At 43.1% G+C, this 13,174-nt stretch overlaps 1 long non-coding RNA gene across 1 annotated transcript in view; it reads left to right on the forward strand.

Annotated features, from left to right (window-relative positions):
- Positions 1–559: 559 nt before the first annotated feature.
- The window catches only part of LOC116795449, a 109,441-nt gene continuing 96,826 nt past the window's right edge, over positions 560–13,174 (forward strand). Inside the window, exons 1-2 of the long non-coding RNA XR_004360060.1 lie at positions 560–634; positions 4,606–4,702. This is a non-coding gene — a long non-coding RNA (uncharacterized LOC116795449). The remainder of the gene's footprint in view (positions 635–4,605; positions 4,703–13,174) is intronic.

Raw genomic sequence — 13,174 nt, forward strand, 5'->3', positions numbered from 1 at the left:
GTTTGACCTGTGCAGCTTTTTTTCCTCAATTTAATGCTGTATCTCAAGTGCCTGGCTGTGCAGTCCTCTGCTCCCATCCAGATTGCATCCAACCCTGGAAAATCCTGTAAGTGCATGAGTGAGGAGAGGAATCTCTGCATGCATACACTTTGCATGTTTTGCAAAATTCCTGCTGGATCTGAATGTGTGATTAACTCCCTAGCAAAGGCTGAAGAGGAGAATTTCCTCCTGCAGGTGACTCTTGTGGCACTGAATTCCTTTGCAGCTGAGGTGTCCAACTGTAGCTATGGCACAAAACAGAGAATCAGCTTCAAACTATCGACATTCCAAAATATTTGGTAAAATGCAGAACTTCAAGTGCGTTTAAATAATTAATTTCTATCGTGTACCAACAAGACCAGTGAGAGTGTTTACAGGAGAGGAAGGTTCTTGGGCTGAAATGAGTTTCAGGGAACTGCTGTATTTAAACTATCAGGGATAGTGGATTATTTATCATGGCTCTGGCAGACTTCCTAAAACATAGCACTCTTTTTTTCAGGTTACTGAACTGAAAGAACCTTGCAAGGATAAGAGAAATGCCTTCCCAAGCATGTGCTTCAGCAGCAGTATTGTTCAGCTTCGTGAGTAAGGATGGGTAATGCTCCTAAATACTTCATTACTGCATCTGCCTCAGATTAGTCAAAGAAAATCATCATTCCTCTTCTGTGTTCAGGGACTGAAAACATGTAAGTGTATTCCTAGGGTGTACATGTGGGTCTGGGGTTGTGGGTTTGAACCTGAGTGATGCACACACAACTCCAAGCCCTCTGCAAGGAAACTGGAGAAATCCGGGCTCAGCCATTCCCTTCTCCTACTGCCTTTCAATCTGAATGGGAGTCTCTCAAATTAACAACCTTTTACTGTCAGCCCTTCTGAATTTATGGGCAGGAAAAAGAAATAGAGAGGTCAGATGGCCCTGGTTCAGAACAGAACCTGTGTCATGAAACACTTAGAGGGTGAGAGGGTCCTTAGTTCCAAACTAAATTTATCAGTTCCCTGATGATAGATTACTCAAACTGCCAAAATGTCACCAGAGGTGACCAGGCACACAATTTTCAGGCATTTGTTTCTGTTCAAAAATATAGGTAAGAAGAGATTTCTTTTTCTAGCTCAGTCAATTTTTAATACTCGTGATACATTCACTGGATGCGAAATAATTATCTTAGTCATAATACTTTTGATTTGAACAATAATATATTTTGTGTTGCAGCTTTTAAAATTATTTTGATAGTATAAAGGAAAAATCTATTAGGCAAAAGCCATCATGCATGACTCCTGTAATTGCTGTTACTAAAAGCTGGGGGCATACAGTAGAATTGAAATGATTTACATTTCATTATTCCTGCAAACAAACACAATAAAGGCTTAATCCTGATGTTTTTCATCCAGAGCAACCTCATCCTTTCCAATTTTACCCAGTAAATTAGAACCTGGAGAATTTGTATTGTTTAAGTGAACAGGTAGCTCACGTAATGGAGAATACACCCTTTCCATGAAAAAATTCCTCCTGATGTCCAATCTGAACCTCCTCTGAGGCTGTTTTCTCCCCTCCTGTCTCTGGCTGCAATGGCACCAGTAGGCAGTGGATGGGACACTGGGAGATGGGGCAGAGAGCTCCTCTGCAACACCAGTGAAATTCCTGTACAGTCTGTGTTTATTTTCACTCTGAACTTCCTTGTGTCTGCAAAGCAGAACATTTTCAATAACAAAACCTGCACGTGTTCTCTGCTGGAAACCTTCCCTTTGGAAAGGGAATCAGCTGGAGAATAAGTGGTAAAACAGGTCCTGAGAGGCTCAGTGGGACATGCAGATAATTCTGTGTGGAGCACAGTCATTCCTATAATTGCAGTCCCAAATCCCAGGGGGAAGTCTCTGAGTGGGCATTTGCACAGGAATTTCCCACCTCTGCCGCACGAGGTGGAACAGTGGAAACTCTGAGTACCCAAACCCTGCAGGTGCTGGTGTGTGGCAGGCAGCTGTGAGGACAAGATTCCTGCTGTTGGCTGTGCTGCTCATGGGCTGCTGTCCCCATGTGATGGTGCCTGGCAGATCCACCAGTGTCCTGCTGTCCCCATGTGATGGTGCCTGGCAGGTCCATCAGTGTCCTGTTGTCCCCATGTGATGGTGCCTGGCAGGTCCATCAGTGTCCTGCTGTCCCCCTGTGATGGTGCCTGGCAGGTCCATCAGTGTCCTGCTGTCCCCATGTGATGGTGCCTGGCAGATCCATCAGTGTCCTGCTGTCCCCCTGTGATGGTGCCTGGCAGGTCCATCAGTGTCCTGCTGTCCCCATGTGATGGTGCCTGGCAGATCCATCAGTGTCCTGCTGTCCCCATGTGATGGTGCCTGATGGGTCCATTGGTGTGTGAGCTTTGCTGGATGATGGGCTTGAAGTTGTGCAGTGCACTTTTGATTTAAAAGACTCTATGAGTGGTTGAAGCTCTGTAGAGAAAAAACAAACAAACAAACAAATCAGAAATATTTGGCAGTGGTAACCCAGGAATCTGGGTGGGGAACTGCAGTCTGGCTCTAGGGATAGAGTTTTTCACCATCCACCACTGCTCTGCTTCCCAGGGCTCACTGCAGTTCCACACCTTTTCACAAGAGCATGGAGTGACAGGACAGGAGTAATGGCTTCAAACTGACACAGGGGAGGTTTAGATTGGATACTGGGAAAGAGTTCTTCCCTGTGAGGGTGGTGAGGCCCTGGCACAGGTTGCCCAGAGAAGCTGTGGCTGCCCTATTTCTGGAAGTGTCCAAGGCCATTCCATGATTCCATGATCTCTAATGGTCTCTAATGACAATTTAGGGCAGTCCCTCTGACCTGGAGCCAGACTGTGGGGTTTCTGCTCTCTGTGAGCAAGGCTATGTTTTCCTGTGGAGCCTCACAGGGCAGGTTTGCATCCTGTGGAAGGAATGACCTCGGATAGGTGGAATAGGGTGAGCTCTGCCCACTCAAAATAATAAAAGAACTAGTTAATTTTTAGGTGTATGTAGCTCTGAAATAAATGCTTTTGACTCTGCTTCTAAAACTTCCCTCTGGGTTACTCTCTTTTTTTCAAAAAGTATACAGCACCACTGTTTGCTTTCTAAATTGATAATTAAATCTCCTGCACTTTCATGGCTATATACTGAACCTTAACATCTCTATTGCTAAATTCAGATTATTACTTTCATCTTATTATGATTCAATAGCTCCTGAAATTATTATCAGTTAATAAAAGAAAATACAGTGGAGTCCAGGCAAGATATCTCATGGAGAGGTTTAGTTTTCTTAGCATGTGAAAAAAGTCAATGTAGATAAATTCAAAGTTAAACCAATGTGTGATTCTTCTAATTCAGAAATGGAACCTCATATACAAGAAGCAAGACATGCATAATACAGTTATTATACCTAATTATTGTTCAGCTGTATGTCTTGCTTAGAGCAAAATTGCCACAAAATGTAGACCAGCTTTCTGCTTAATAAGATTCTTTTCCTTCTTATTAAGTTTATGAAATATTACTCTAAAAATAATTCTTGTAGAAATCATAAGAGTAAAATCAGGTTCTTCATTGGTGGGTTACTGTGCATTAGTCATTCATATTTACTGAACTTCTGAAGCTCATGGATTTCTCTAAAAATAGATATTATTTTTTGACATTTCCTGTTTGGTTATAATTTTGCCTGGCTCTAGTTCCTGACAGGAACCCACCAGCTGCACACCTTTGGAGTTTGGTCATGGCAACTTTCTGCTTGTTGTCTCCATTGAAATTCCAGTCAGAACTCCCTCAGATCCAAGGAAAACTGGTGTGGGCTCACAGATAAATCCTGAGCAAGGTCTCAAATAGACTCTGAGGCTCTTTTGTAGCCCTTGCTCTGTAAGTCTTGTAGCATTCAGAGCTTTAGCTCATCTTCTGGCACAGTGTGGGCAGAGTGGAAGTTCATGCTTCTTTCTTTCTTGGCCTGGATTTTGGCTTCAAATTTTGAGCCCTGTGTGGTTTCATTAGCACTGAATTCTGTTTGTCCTCAGACAGCAAGGACCAGCCCCACTGCTGGGGCTCCTGGAGGCTGCCACAAAACAAATAAAGAGGAGTAATTTTCCAGCATGAGCCCAATAAATCTGTCCTTTTTGCCACTTCTGTGTTTAATCTGGCAAAGAAGGGGATTTGGGGTGTGTGTGCACTGAACAGCTGACTCCTCTGTTGGATCTTGTGGCTGTTGGGAATTGAAGAACAATGTTACCATTTGTTATTCCTCTCATAAAATAGTGAAAGCAGCACTATCATGACAAATCTGTTGAAATAACTCACAAATGGGTAGTTCCCCTGGAGGAACAAATACATCTTAAGGTCACTTCACTCTCCTGTATCTGCAGGTGTTCTAGGACTACAGAAGGTAAAAGTTTATTTTATTTTATACAAATATAAGACAAATCTCCATATTTTCAGTCTCTGTATAATCTCTGCAATGTGATGTCATTATTATACCAAGGTCTGATTGCACTGCTGATCAAATCTTAGTTTAGCAGTTGGTGGACTGATAAAAAGATATTAATGAGTTCTTGGCCATTACTCTTTTTCTGTCAGACAGTCAAATAAAGTGCAGCAGACCAATTTAATTGGAAAATGGGCACTGGAACATCAACTCAGTGTGTGGTGGAGAGATACCATCTCCTGTATTTCGGTAAGTGACTTAACTGTGCTCTTGTGGAAAGTGTTTCATGTCCAGGGGATGTAGAACAGAATGTAATTGCAGTGGGGGATTTTCAAAATTGCTTCACTGGGGATAGTTTGGAGTCACTTAGGTAGTTCTGCAATTTGTAGTGTAGAGCGTATAAAATTACTTTAATAATTAATTCAGTCAGTTGTTTTTATGGATATACTTCTGGGTGTTTTGTACTGAATTCTGGTTGTGTTTGTTTTGCAGTCTCATTATTCTTGGTTTATGGCTTTACAGCCGTCAGTACCTGAGAAAATTGAACTAGTTATGTCAGTGTTGTCCAGTCTCTCTCTACACCACTATAGACACGGCCAAGAAGGAAAAGGAATAAATTAGCTCAGGCTGCACTGGTATTTCTGTAAGAATTTCACAGGTTGACATAGTTATAGCAAGACAAGCAGCATGTGAAGAGTCAGTTTCTAGAGCTACTTTCTTTTGAAATACAGTGGAGGTGAGACCCTGAAGCTGATTATCTCCAGCAAAGGGAAGCTTAGGATTGTTTTTTCTCATCTTTGGCATTTTGTTAAACTCATCTGCCAAAACAAACACAAGAAGAAAGTTACAGGATGTCCACGGCTTGCCCATGCTGCAAGCTGATGGGCTAGTTGGGTCCAGCTCTCTTCAAGGGTCTGGTATAAATCCCATTTGCCTTGTTTATATGAAGACAAGCCCTTCTAAGGCAGCATTAAGGTTATATTTGGGCTATAGCCCTTTATAGGCTGTACTCTGAGGCCAAAAGGAGCAGGTTATGTTTGCAGCTGTGGAGCTCAGAACACTCCAGAGGGCTCAGTGGAGCCTGTCTCTGACTAACGGGGATTTGTTTAATTAATACATCAGCAGTTTACAAGTGGTGTCTGCAGTGGGCTGCCCTGGCATCCTGGGACTTTCCCATCACTGAGCAAAGAGAAATCCCCTCTGGCTCCTGCACAGTTGTCCCTCTGTCCCTCCTGGGGCCAGAGCAGGGGTTGGCTGCTCCGTGTCCTTCGCTGACCGTCGCTGAGGTCGAGGGACAGTGTTGTCCCTGCTGGGAGCTCAGTGGAACAGGACTGCTCTGCTTCCAGGGATCAGCCAAGCTCATCTATACTGAGACACTGACAGCCTGCCCAGAGATGGGTTTGTAGATCAAATTTCAGTGGTGGAATTGTACGGTTGACAAATGCTTGTTGTTATGGGTTTGTGGTCTGTTAGAAGGAGGCTGAGTACACACTGATTTTATTTTTAATTGCAGGAATTACAGTTGGTCTTTTCCTCCCTAGCTGGAAGTAATACCACTTAGGGACCTGGAGACACAGCCAATTAGCTCTTCCCTGAAAGCCATCACATAATGACTTGTTAAAACTTCCCTAACAAACTTCCCTCTCTGATGCCATATTGTGGGCAGGAATAATTATTTGCTGCAGTCAGAGTATGACTTCGTTCTGAGTACATGGATAAATTTGCTAATTCCTGGGAAATGCTTCTGGATCCTGCTGTGAGCAACAGCTGTTCTTTAAGAGCTGATGCAATGGTTTTATCTGCACATAGAGTTGCAGCCCTAAGGCACTATGTGGGGCTGGGCCTGTCCAGTCCTCTCTGGAAGAGCAGAATTCCTTCCTTGTTCATCCCACAGCCCATTTCCACCTGTTCATCCCACAGCCCATTCCTACCTGCTCTGTTGCCCTCAGGCTTTGAGACTCACCCTCCAGTGATACTGCAGTCTTGCAGCATTCCACCATGAATGCTCATTCTTGCTACTTTGGGCAGGAAAAACATTCCAATTATCTTCCATGCTGTCTGGAGTTCCAGCTCCTGGTGATATCCCAGGGGAAGCTCTGTTGTATTCCTTGTGAGTGCTCCTATGGCAGATTTCTTGCCAGTCTCCTCTAGCATATCTTAGTGTGCTGCCATGGGCACACTGTATTGCATTTTCAACCAATTCCTAATACCTCTGAAAATACCCTCCAGGAAATAACTCTTATTTCAAGAGACCCATCACATCAGTCCCAGAGTTACCTGCATCCCTCTTGAATATGGAATTGTCTTATTGTTTGCATCATTTACATACTAAAATGAAGACATCAAGACTGAGTGTTTAGTCATGGCACATTTGAAGTTTCCAGCAGGAGTAATTTGTTTGTACCCACCACTTCCAGTCCTTTCTCAGTGCAGTGTATGCCTGGAGTTTGGCAGGTATAAATGAAACCTCTCGAATGATGCAGTTACTCCCTGCTGTGACTCAGAACAAGGTTTTCATCAAACTGAAATTATAATCAGTTATGACAAAGGTGGCAGGATGCCAGAGGATAATCCACTGAGCAAGGAGGAGACATGAAACACCGTGTGGTGCTTGGAGCAGAGCTGAGCAACTCCATGGCCAAGCAGCTTGTGGTGTCTCCCTGGTCCTGCTGTCCCAGGAGACAGTGAACAGGGCACATTGCCATGGTCCTGAGCAGCACTCCGTGTATTGAGGGCTTCCCATGGGCAGAGCTGTTTGTCCTGAGGCATTCCTTGGATCCTCTCCTGAACTCCTCTGTCTCTGGGTTAGATATGGAATGAACAGTATCCTCGTGCCACTCCCAGTCATTGGCTGTAATCACAACAGCTGCTCTGGACAGTGTGATTCCTGGGGGCAGGAGTTGCTCCAGCTGTGACATACAACATCCTAAGGCCCAAACTCTGTAAAATGTTACCTTCTAGCTTAGGGCTAAGTGAGGTAAATCACAAAACACATTTGGAGAAATGAATGTTGGACCATATTCCCCCCAAATTCAGAATATCTGGGGTTGATTCTGGTCATACTGGCTCACAGATTTAGTTTTTATTATACCTGTAGCCCTTTCTGTTAAAGCAGAATAAAGATAACAGAATTAGGTTCACTTTAAATTTGCTTAATCAAATACTTTCCTGACTAAAGCTCTTGGAAGATGTAAGGTTCACTCCAGAATGAATTTGGCCCACATGACAATTGGTGTCTGGGATAACAGTTGCTATCTAAAGAGGAAAAGGTAAATTTACCTACAGAAGGAAGGGAAACAAAGGAAATATTTATCCACAGCAGTGCTGCTATAGAGACCAGGGACATTTCAAGCAGCAATAATAAAAAGAGATGTGTGGTGAATTATCTCTGCTTGGTTCTGTCATTGTTGGGCTCGTTACCATCACTACCTGCTGCACTGGTTCTGAACAACAGCTCCACCACTATTTCTTTAGAGATTTATACTTACAAAAAACTCTAAATTTGTGGAACTGGATGATTTCATTTTACTTTGAAAATGAGGTTCCAGCCTTTAGAAAATAGCTTTCTTCCCCAGACTCTAAATTAAAAGAATAATTTATCATGGAAAAGTACAAAAATGGGCTTGAGGAGACTGAAAGAAACTTTTATTTTTCTCTACATAAAAAGGTACCTCAGAAGTTGAAAGTAAAACATTCAAATGAAGGGGCTGATTGAGGCCCCACTGCAGATTATGTACATTCCAGGCAATCTTTGTTCATTTAGTGACGTAGAAGGTAAACTGAAAATAAAACAAATAAGGTTCAGATTTTTAAGTAGGTTTCCAGAAATCTTTAAATGGTTTCTGTTTTATCCTGTTTAGAGCTTGTCAACACCACTGGGTCCAGAGCAGCAAACCTCCAGTGTCCTGCATTGCACACAGAGCCTTGGTGCTGCAGGGTGAGACACTTCATGTGCCAGATTTGATGTGCTGGTTCACATCTCACCTGAGATGGAAACAGAGAGTGGCCACTTCTGGTACCTCTTGTCCAGCACAGCTCCCAGGGGTACAGGTAAGTGCCAGGAAAAGCCCTGGTTTCAGATATTTTGCTGAACAGTTATCACGTGTCAGAAGCAAATTTTTCCTCTTTTTTCTTTCCTTTTTGCTTGGGATGACTTGTATAAAAACAAAAGACTCAGATGACTGTGTCACTAAGCCCTTTATGTGTGGGAAATGGATGTGTCCAGGACCATTACTGTAATAAGCTTCTCCCTACTCTTAGTAGTTACTAAGGTTATGTGTAATTGGGGAGCTATTAGCTTGAGAAATGATCTGGAAAGGATTAATAATGAATATAAAACTGGAATATTGAAAGGCATCAAGTGTTCCCCAGGGAAGAGAATATGCTCAACATTTTAATTCTGTGATCCTGGAGGCAGTGGGGTATTTCTGTGTTGGGAATCAGGTGGGAGTGTTACCCAGCGGGGTGGTTTGCATGTCTGAAACTGAGAAAAATGTTCTGAAACATTTTATAGGCACCTGTGAATAATTAATTGGGCTAATACTGTCATAATTTCAGTTGAATTATGTAATCTGGGTTCAAAAGCCATGGTCTGTTTTCAGGAGTGACACTTGGTGATGTGTCACAAGTCCTGTGCAGCTCCCCCTGAGCCTTCCTCTTCCTCACTGCTGAGGGCTGGGCATCTCCCTCAGGCCATCATGCTCTTTTTTGCTCCTCACATTGGTTTTTACAACTTTTCCTGAGGTGTGTGTGTGCTATTGTACTTGCTCTAATAAAAATGAGCAAATCAATACTAAATCAGGTGCCGTACTTTTTGGCCAGCAACAAAACTAGGAATAGTTTATGAGACACTTTGAAAGCCAGATTTGGAGAATAGAACAATAGTAGCTCAAGTCAGCTTTCCTCTTAACATTAGGGTAATTACTTGAATGTAATTTTGTATGTAATGTAATTGGTAGATACCTCAGAACATTCCAGTGTGTGCCTGTCTGCCTCTTTCAGGGTCTAAGTACCTTAAAATTACTGACTACATGGAGTGAAGTCACTTTGGAAATACAACTTATACTTCTACATTAATTAGCTATATTAGAAATCTTTAGCTTGTGGGTGACTGGCAGATTTACATTGGGAATATTAGTGGCTGTGGGTTACTGAAAATACAGGATGTTCTTCAGTTCTGGGATCTTCACTGATGTGTGATGTCATAGCAGTGTTGGACAACCCAGGTAAAAAATAACCTGCTCTTTATATGTGTGGGTAGTGTACATTTATCTGGCTGTATCACTTGTAGCATGAGTTAAAAACTGTGTCTAAAAAAGGATTATTACCCAGTGTAATCTGAAGTAATACCAGTATAAATCATTGTAGTTCCTTGAGCTCAGTGAAAGGTCCCTGATAGGCACCTGTCTTGCTCTGGAATAATAAATAGACTCACAATATTTTAACATAACCATATTTCCTGTCACCTCAGTTGTCAGAATGGGGTTTCCACCCAGAAGGAGTTTTCCTTTCCCTCCTGTTTACTGCCCATCAGGCTCCACTCCTGGGCTCTCAGGGGTTTCTGCTCGTGGCTGCTGCTCAGTGCCAAGCTCATCTGGGATGCTGGGCTCAGGTTGCTCATCAGCTCCTCCCTGTTGATGATTCTCTGTTTTAATACGTAATTCTGCTTTCTATAAATGTTTCTTGTCTTTTGAGCTGTGCCAGAGGGAGGCAAGCTAAATGTAGGGTGATTTCTTCCTCCCATAAATGGGCACACATGGAAAATTTTGGATGCTTTATTATGCGGTTGTAGCTTGTGCTTTCTTTGGTTTACTCTGGGTTCTTGGCATGTTTTACAGCAGTGTTTGGAAAATCAATTTTTCTTTTCCCAGCTACAAAGCAGCACATGTGTTCTTAAACAAAATCCTTTCATCCTGACCAACATCTTCAGTTTTCCTTCCCTAGTGTTGTAGCAAAACCTATTTCAGCCCCACATATTTGCTCTTTAATTTCAATGTTGCTTTTAGTGATCACACTTAGTTTAAGAATGCTGTCAAAAAACTGATTATACAAAAGGGCTGCTCTGTGTGTTCAGAGTTTTTCCAAAAGAGGTTGTTGTATTTTAGTTGTGCTTTCTAAACTACAGAACTTCACTGGTTTCTTTCTTCTATCCTCCTTGTTTATTTTATATCTTCTTGTTTAAGGAAGTTAAAAAATGGGTTAGTGGTGAGAGTCAAAGTTTAAATGCTTCTCATGGGAGGGATTTATGGGAAAAAAAAGACTAGAACTGTTGTATTTCTGGTTCCATGGGATGCCAGCCATGTCACAGGGATCCAGATGTGCAGTTCTTGGTCCCTGTGGCCCATGGATGTTGTCCTGTGTCTGTGAGAGGATCCAGGGAAGTCCAGCTGTCTTCTCTATCAGCAGTGGATGTTAACATGGATTGTCTGGGAGAATGGAAGGCTGTGTCTAGATTGGTTATTATTGGCACAATCCTGGATTCCTTTAAAGTTCACACTCCCATTGGTCTCCTCGGAGCCTGTGGGCTCAGAAAGAGAAAAGGCAGCTCAGGGTCAGGGAGTGTGGTGTTTGCCTGCCTTGCACAGATTGATGGCCCTCTCTGTGCCCAGAGCAGCAGTGAGTAATGCCCCTCATCCCAGGCTGCTGAAACGCTCCTGCTGGAGCTTTATCCATCCATCCATCTCTATAAAGAGCGGTGCAGGGCAGAGCCTGTGCTCTGCTGTCCAGCACCAGCTGGAGCCGTGCCATGTTCCCCCTGCACAGCCCACAAACACAGCTCAGCCCCCAGCTGCTGCAGGAGGGGCAGGTCTGGGGGAGCTCAGGAATGTGGACAGCAGCACCAGGTTTATCCTGTGCTTCTCATCACTCCTCTGCCTCAGGGAAGAGCATTGAGCTCCACCCTGGCAGCGAGGACCTCCGGGAGAGGCTGGTGACAGCCAGAGGAGCCCTGCACAGGGCTGTGGCAGGAGGGGTGAGCTCAGCAGGGCAGCAGAGAGCAGGTTCTCCTTTCCTGCAGCAGGACGTGGTATCTCGAGCTCATTAATGACTCTGAATGCTCATTAATGTAGGTGGGACAGTTCTGTCCCCACTGATGGGTGGATGATGTCATCTGAGGGTCAATTAATCAGTCCCTGTGTAGGCAGAGCATATGCTTGACTATATCTGGTGGAAGAGAATTTAATTACTGGATTAAGAGATTTTTTTAACACTGAAATTATCATCAGCGTTCTCATTTGAAATAAAGGGTCTGTTGAATTAATTTCTTGTTTACAGTATTTGTCTTGTAAATGAAGTTTTGTTCTTTATGCTGATGAGCTGATACACCACCAAGCCTCGAAGAAGGGGGATAATGAAAAGTGCTGTCAAATGATAGTGTCAGTGCTTAAGGTTAAGTGGAGTTTCTGCCAAGGTGCAGAGGTTCTCTGCTTTTCTGGGAATACTGAAAAACGCTGGTGTTCTGTAACAACATTTTGGTAACTCTACAGCACTGTTGCCATTTATAGAGGGCTGGAAAACAAAAGCAAATACTTTTAACATGTTTAGCACCTCACACGTACATTACCTTCCCCAAAGGAAGCAGACTCCCAGTGCCTGGTGTGAAGGGGCACCAGCAGTGCTGGAAGTTGCTGACAAGAAACAGAACTGGGTGTTCAAGTCCTTGCAGGAGAGCACTGGGAAAAGCTTGGGATAAAAATGGTCCTCACCTGAAGGAAAAGGGTGAAGACAACACACCCCAATGCAAAGCATATTCAGTTGATTTAAAAGCAGGAATTTGAAAACATATTTTTGTAATAGGAGTCTCTTAGATTTTTCTTTAGGCCTTTAAGACAACCTTAAAAAACAAATTCTCGAGGAGGACAGGGTATTGGTAAATGAACTCCCAGCAGTGCTATGGACTGTCTCAATAATCCTGAGATTATTTTGGGGGATAGTTAAATATGTTTCTGTTAAAAAGGACTTAAAGTTGTTTTACTCATCAGAAGAATATGTTGATTTCCCTTTAAAAATTGGCTCTTAATTTCTGCACCTATTGGTAACACCTGTGGCCATGCAGGAGTATTTAACCCAGAGTTCCTGAGCAGCTGAGAGCAATATCTTTTGTGGTGGTGGGAATATGTGTTCTTACTGTCTCCCAGCTTTTACTCTTAGTTCCCTGCTGCTTTTCTTTCTCCAAAAAATCACGGTGCTACTTTCTTCCATACCATGTGTTGATCTCACTTAGCTGATTTTGTTTGCTTGGTTGGGTTTTTTGTTTGTTTTCTTTTTAACTCTGGTAACACTTAAAATTCAGATCAAAGCTTGGTGCTCTAAAGTGGCTGGGATGGAGCATGTTCAGCCATCAATTTTTAGTGCTTGGTATAAGAAGAGACCGAACGGACCAGACTTAAACATAAACTGCTTGTTGATGCAGAGTTGAGCCTGTGAGATTAACTGAGAAGGACATCAGATTGCAGGTAAAGTGGTTTAAAATTCAAGTCTGAACTGCTGCTTTTTCTTGTGCTGCCAAACTCTCTCCTTTTGCATAACCTTGGTCCCAGAGATGTGAGGGCAGAGAAAGACTTTGCAGGTTTGTTGGTGATATAAAGGAAGGACTTAACTGGTACAGTACTACGTGTGGAGTGTCTGTAATGTGTGTGAGTGCAGGGCTCCACTGCAGGAAAACGGGTACTTTGAGGTCGGTAGTTTTCTTACCGACCTCTGCTGTGGAACAGGTAAAACAGC

This window comes from Chiroxiphia lanceolata, chromosome 17, assembly GCF_009829145.1.
Source record: "Chiroxiphia lanceolata isolate bChiLan1 chromosome 17, bChiLan1.pri, whole genome shotgun sequence".
Taxonomy (NCBI): domain Eukaryota; kingdom Metazoa; phylum Chordata; class Aves; order Passeriformes; family Pipridae; genus Chiroxiphia; species Chiroxiphia lanceolata.